Source organism: Mesoplodon mirus (assembly GCF_964341445.2).
Source record: "Mesoplodon mirus genome assembly, chromosome: 10".
Lineage (NCBI taxonomy): Eukaryota > Metazoa > Chordata > Mammalia > Artiodactyla > Ziphiidae > Mesoplodon > Mesoplodon mirus.
In genome coordinates this window covers 52420145-52427698 of record NC_138986.1, presented here as the reverse complement: position 1 = coordinate 52427698, position 7554 = coordinate 52420145, and positions in this window count along the sequence as shown.

Sequence of the window (7554 nt, the reverse complement as noted above, 5' to 3'; positions counted from 1 at the left end):
GGGAAATCAGCTTGGTGCTTTGTGACGGCCTGGAGGGGTGGGATAGGGAGGGTGGGAGGGAGGGAAACGCAAGAGGGGAGAGATATGGGGATATATGTATATGTATAACTGATTCACTTTGTTATAAAGCAGAAACTAACACACCATTGTAAAGCAATTATACTCCATTAAAGATGTTAAAAACAAAAAACAAAAAACAAATATATCCACAGAGATAGGGTGGTGTAATGCTGCCGGTTTCTTAATACAGCTGGGAGAATCCCTAGTTCGTGCTGGTGTGAATGGAGACACTTTCCCCTAGAAGACTGTGAGCTTTGGGGAATCAACAGCGATGGCATAACCATCTTTAAGTCAGATTTGTGACTGGTGTAATGGTTCCTAACGGAATAAGCACAGAAAGAAAACTCTACAATTCAGTTAATGAGGGGGACATCTCACCAGGAGAATTATGAAAGAGGAACTAGAACCTAAAGCAATAGATTGAGTAGATTAAAAAAAAACAGAGGGTGGCAATTTAAAGATGAATTTCTTTTTTTTAAAATAAATTTATTTATTTTATTATTTATTTATTATTTTTGGCTGTGTTGGGTCTTTGTTGCTGTGCCCAGGCTTTCTCTAGTTGTGGCGAACGGGGGCTACTCTTCGTTGCGGTGCGTCGGCTTCTCATTGTGGTGGCTTCTCTCATTGTGCAGCACAGGCTCTAGGTGCACGGGCTTCAGTAGTTGTGGCACGCAGGCTCAGTAGTTGTGGCTCACGACCTCTACAGCGCAGGCTCAGTAGTTGTGGTGCACGGGCTTAGTTGCTCCACAGCCTGTGGGATCTTCCCGGACCAGGGCTGGAACCCGTGTCCCCTGCATTGGCAGGCGGATTCTTAACCACTGCACCACCAGGGAAACCCCTAAAGATGAATTTCTTTTGCAAAATTGTAAAGTTTACGTATTGAATTTTTGGAAAGATTCGTTGGGCCCTGTGAACACATGCTCTGCATTTATTCATATGCCTATTCTGTGACTAGTAGCTGAAATATGTTGATGTGAATATTTTCCAATGTGATCCAGAAGGCAGGGCCAATGAATGCGGGAGGAAAGTCAGGCGCTGGCAATTTTGCTCTCTTTTGCATTTAGCCCCTGCTCTGTGCTCTTCAGAGACCCAGCCATAGAGTCGGGGCAGGAATTTTTTGTATTTTCCTACTCCTGCCTTCCTGCTCCAGAATACAGATTCCCACAGGTAGAGGGAGAATGAGTGGGTGAGGAAAGGCCCTGAAGCTGGAATGACCCCTGGGGAACTGGGAACTTAGCTGAGGGGGCAGGAGGGAGTCCTGCCAGATTCTCAGGCCTTTCCCCACCCCCTGTGAGGAGTCCTGTTGCTGGCTCTGAGCGTCTGACTATTTTTCAAGTTGCACTTAAAAAAAATGTACAGTAATGAAACAGTATAGCACCTCCAGTGAGGCTGGAAGGTAAATGAAACTGGCAGCTCTTCCTCTCATCTCTGTGTGATGTTAATTTAATGAAGTCTCCTCTCACAAGAGGATTTTCACTGGTCTCAAAACAAAACTACATGCTTGCTGTTTTTACTTCATTCATTATGATAATCACAAAGCATGACCTTTTTTCAAACACTTTATTTAAACAAAATGATGTCATGTCAGAGTGGTTATTACTTACGTTTATTAATGCACTTCTCACTACAAAGGTGGCTCAGCAGGGGCCATGTGTGGATGAGGCACATTTGGAGAGACTGAGTCCTGACCGAGATCTGTAAAGTGCCGATGGCAGCTGAGGACAGACACAGGTGTCTTTCATCTCTTTTACAGGGAGTAAGAGCACGTCTGGCCCTTCATAGAGCCAGTGATGCCAGTTACAAACTGTCACTTATATCTTTCCTACCAAATTGTGATCTGGTATGTGACTGCTTGAGGCTTCAGGTACAGTGTAGATATGTAGCTTTGAAAATGGAAATGGGTTCCAGTTCTGTTCCAGATGGTTTGTGGACATTTCCAGGTGGAAATGTTTACTGTGCCCTGAGTTCACCATGACTCACGCCAGACTCCTGAGCTCCGATGGAGCTCCCAGGGTTCTCCGAGGCATCACGGAGTTCTTTGGAGTCATCTCTCTCTCTCTCTCAGTGTCTGCTTTCCTGCAGTCCTTTCTTTTCTTCCCTCTGTTTCCACAGTCGGTGGTCACTTCAGGCTCCTCAGCCCTTCATGTCTCAACTGCTGACTCCAAGTCCCCATCCAGTTGGGCCCACCGCAGCCTGCCATGCTTGTCTTCCTCCAACACTGCTTTGAATCATGTCACTTCCCTGCTCAGAAACCTGCAAAGAGCTCGTATTTCTCATGACATCACACCTAGGCTTCTTGACTGGCCTTTCAAGGCCCTTACCAGACTAAATTATTCTTACTTATTCAGCCTCCTACTTACTTATCCCACTGACCTTCATTATGCACCGTCACTCAAGCGAACCCCTATGCCTGTTGTCACTTCATTGCTTTATTCTGGCTGTTCCCTTCACCTGGAATGCTGTTCCTCCATCCTTGCCTCATTAAGTCTATCCTTCCAGGCAGTCCTAGGTCCTTCCTGCAATCTTCCGGCACATTGTCACTCCTCTCTTCCTCTTTGAGCTCTTGAACCATTACAAATGTCTCTTCTACACATTTTAGCACTTAATTATATGCCTGTCTGCACACTGGTGGTTGTTTTATAGACAACTCTATAAGCTTCTAGAAGTCAAAATAAGCCTTATGTTCTCTACCTCTCACTGAGTGAGTATATGGTAGGTACTTATAGAAGATAGTAATTGTTTCATGGCTTTTCTGTCCAGGTTGAGTCAGTAGAAGAATTCTTATTTTCATATTATATATATATATATATATATATATATATATATATATATATATATCTCCATATCACCAGGTAAATATTTTTAATATAAATGATTTATATTAAACTGCAGAATTAATATTAGATTATAAGGGTTTTATCTGTTACCAACCACAGTACCATAACTAGGATACATGCATTTTAAGTATCAATTCAAATGCCACCCCTTCTATAAAGCACTACTTTTTCTACACAGGCCATCCATTAATGGTAGCTATCATCAGATGCCCACTGCATCCTATACACACCTCTAAACAATAACATTGCTTTGCTCTGTCTTTGCACACATCTGTCCTCTTTCCTTCCCTTTTACCCCAAACTGTGAGTTCCTTGATGGCAGAGACTGTATCTTTTAATTCCTGAATCTGCAGAAACTGACAGAGTTGGCAACCAATAACTGCTTGTTGAATGAATAAGTGAACTATAAGAGCCCTCATGTAATCATGAGTGTGACACTCTATAAATACAGTTACGGTTGGCAAATGACCATAGAGTCTTTTTATAAATAAACCTTTTAATATTTTTAAGTAGTTATTTAAGATAATTTTTTTTTTTTTTAGTTTTTGGAGAGTTTATCTCTCAATCTATTCAAAATTTATCTTTTTACATAGATGATTACAGAGGAAATTACAGCTGAGTTTGCCAAGCCTAGAGAAATTTATAATATATATTTTAAATAAGTATAGCCATCTACTTCTTATAGCTTTTCTTTAAAATAGCACTCTCACTCAAAAACAAAACAAAACAAAAAACAAATAATCACCACTTCATCATTAGGAAGACCACTACCAAAAACCCAAAAAATAACAAGTGTTGGTGATGATGTGGAGAAATTGGAACAGTTGTGCCCTGTTGGTGGGAAAGTAAAATGGTACAGCTGCTAGGGAAAACAGTATGATGGTTACTAAAAAAATTAAAAATAAATTACCATATGATCCACTTCTGGGTATATATCCTAAAGAATTGAATGCAGGATCTTGAAGAGATACGTGCACACCCATGTTCATTGCAGCATTATTCACAAAAGCCAAGAGGTGGAAGTAACCCAAATGTCCATTAACAGATGAATGGATAAAGAAAATGTGATCCATACATACAGTGGAATACTATTCAACCTTAAAAGAGGAGGAAATCCTGTCTTATGCTACAACATAGACAAATTGTGAGGACATTATGCCAAATGAAATAAGGTAGTCACAAAAAGACAAGTACTGTACGTTTCCACTTTATGCGGTACCTAAGATCATAGAGACAGAAAGGAGAATAGTGGTTTCCAGGGGCTGCAGCGTTGGCAGAATGGGGAGTTGTTGTTCAATAGGTATAAAGCTTCAGTTGTTCAAGATGAAAAAGTTCTAGAGATCTGTGCACAGCAGTGTGAATATAGTGAGCACTACTAACCTGTACACTTGAAAATAGTTAAGATGTAAATTTTGTTGTGTGCTTTTTACCATAATTTAAAAGAAAAATTAAAATATACAAAAGAATAATAGTACCTCACATACTTACTCACCATCATCAATACAAACTTCCACATTGAAATGAGCCAGTAGATGCTCAATAAATGTTTCTAGTACTGATGCTCATGATGAAAAAATTAGGAGAGCACTTTTTTATGATTGATGTCACCTAATAACGAAGACTTAAGAATATTGGTCTAATAGTAGTGTGACTATTTCTCTGAAGAATAAACTTGTTACCAAATACTGAAAACTTCTGATCAGCCATATGAACTAGAAACTTTTGGAACAAATGTCATGGTAATCACTAATTATTGAATTCTACTTATTGATGAAAATAGGTATCAATTATTTGGGTTTTAATGAGGTGGACATAATTTTTACATTTTCTGTTATGCTGCATGCTTTCATTTTTGGTAATGTTACATGGTATGTGGCTTATGGGATACAATGTATCTCTTTTTAAGAAAGCCTAAGTAAATAGAAGCTGGAATTAAAACGAGACATAACAAAAACTCGGCATTAAAGAAAGCTGACCTCCTTCACCAGAGAAAGAAAATCAAAGCTAAGAGGTCCTTCTCGCTCCACTTACTTCCTATCAGGTTTTCCAATTTAATGTATTCAGGGCAACTTTCCCCAAACTGCCTACTACTTCCTCTGTTGTCTTTTCAGCAATTTTGGGTCCGTGTCACACCCAAAAAAGGGCGTACCTCTTTAACCCTTTCAACTTTTGAATCAAACACGCCTTTGTTAAATGTACTCTTCACATAAACAGTCAGTATCTGTCATTCAGCTCGGGCTCTGGGAGAGAGCAGCACTGCCAGGAAGGTGAGCTGGTGAGAGTTAAACACAGTCATCTGGAAGGAGGAGGACAGACAAGGCTATTCTGAGAAGTAGGAAGACTGATCTTGGTAATGCCTGCATAGCTACACTGTACTTCTCATATTCTCTTGGTGTGTCTATAGAAAGGAAAAAAGAAGCCACATCATGGTAAGAAGCTAAGTGAAGTTTTGTTATCTCTTCACTGAACGAGACTTTTTATTTTAAATTAATTAATTAATTAATTTTAATTTGGGGCTGTGTTGGGTCTTTGTTGCTGCGCGCGGGCTTTCTCTAGTTGTGGTGAGCGGGAGCTACTCTTCGTTGCGGTGCGCGGGCTTCTCATTGCGGTGGCTTCTCTTGTTGCGGAGCACAGGCTCTAGGTGTGCGGGCTTCAGTAGTTGTGGCAGTTCGGCTCAGTAGCTGTGATTCACGGGCTCTAGAGCGCAGGCTCAGTAGCTGTGGCGCACGGGCTTACTTGCTCCGCTGGCAGTGGGATCTTCCTGCACCAGGGCTCGAACCCGTGTCCCCTGCATTAGGCAGGCGGATTCTTAACCATTGCGCCAACAGGGAAGCCCACTGACCGAGACTTTGTTTTGAATTTATGTAGTATTATTATTAATGACATCAGTTAACTTCACAGTGTGTTTATTGTCCAGAGCTGGTAAATTCTCTGGGCTTAAAAATCGTGAGCAATTGTGAGTAGAAGGAATATAGTAGGAGGCTGAGGAGTAGAGTGGGGCTAAGTAGCCTTGGAGACTTTGAAATAGAAATGAAAACACTAGTATGTGATCTACTGTGTCTGCCCTTCTCGAGGTTCTTTAAATTATTGCAGGTAATCATTGACAAGCTGCCCTTGCTGACTATATTTGAGTTAGTTCCATCAGCCATTCTAACGACGGCAATTTTATAGACCCGTTGTTGAGTGTGCTGCAAAGAACTTAGTTAATCCTTTTTCTCCCCTGAGTTGAAAAAAATATTTTCCCCACCCCTTTTCCAAATATCAAAGGCAAACTGACATCTAGCCCCTTGGAAGAAACTAGTTGGGAAACGTTGTGTCGAGTGCTAAGGATTGATTTTTATTTTTCATCATGGTAGGGAAAGGTAGATCTCTATTACACTTTCTTTTAAAATGTAGGTTATCTTTCAAATACGTTCTCCACTGGGTGTCGGCGGTTGCTGCTCACGCAGGCCTGTCCCCGTAACACGTTATTATGTGTTGCCCGTACTTTCTCCAAGTGAGATTTTATTAGGACACAGAAACTTATAGGAGCGACTCTGGCTTCTTACAACCCTATTGTTTTAGAAGTGCCATGGCTTAAAGGAAGTTATGAGAAAAAAGCAAACTTGTAAACTTTTCAGAAAAAGGAGTTTATGTAAGAGTCTATTAAACTTTGCTTCACTACTTTGCTCAAAGAGGCATAAATATAAAGCACCAAATAAGTGTTGGGCATTGTTGCCATCATTTTCTCTTAATTCTTATCACTTTCCCCTATCCTTTGATATTTTAGACACAGTGGCTTAATAACTACATGGACAAATAGTCTTTACACTTAGGATATGAACTCCTAATCATCCCCTAGAAATCTTAACAGAATTAATACCTTGTGTTTTACAAGAAATGCCTTTTTTAAAGTGAACTTTCCAAATTAAAAAAAAATAATAAACATCTAGGTTTAAGAGCATTATGACTATAAACCTTCAGAAAACATTTTAAATTTAATAAGTAAAATTTCTGATGTTTTGGTCAACCATCTTATTAAGGCCTAATTGTAAATACCTAAAAAATGCACTAAGCAGATTAATGTAACTGTAGCCTATGCACCTTGGTAAGTAAGCTTGGGGTGGGGTGGGGAGGACAGTGCGGGGAGGTATAGTGGCCAGGCTGGTAATTTTGAAGGTTGCTTTTCACTTGAGTTTCTCTGTGATATGAGATAAAGGTACGTGGAGTGCTAAGAAGGCACGGTGGGTGCTAAGAGAATGGTGGCTAGTGAGCCAACATTCTCATTTGAATTCAAATGTTGAGACGGGCAGGAAGCTGCTGCCTGTGTCTCCAGGCATAATCAGGACTAGGGCAGTGCTCAACCTGGGTGCACAGGCTTGTCCGCCTCAAGCCTGTACAGGAGCAGTGTTTGCAAAACACACTCCAGACCAGCAAGCTGAGGCAGAGAGTGGCATCCAAGGCTCCTGCCGCCCGCCAGGAACAGAGTGGTGAGAGGTGATGAAATGCTTCTCTTTTTAAAATTGAACGAGCAGCAACCTTCTCACAGTCTTCCCACTCCCAGCACGCACACACACACGCACGCGCACACACACAGTCCCAATCCCCCATGACAGAGTCTAGTGGAGCCCGTGAAGAATAAGGCTGAATTCCTTGGGAGGGTAAAAAAGGGAGCGAG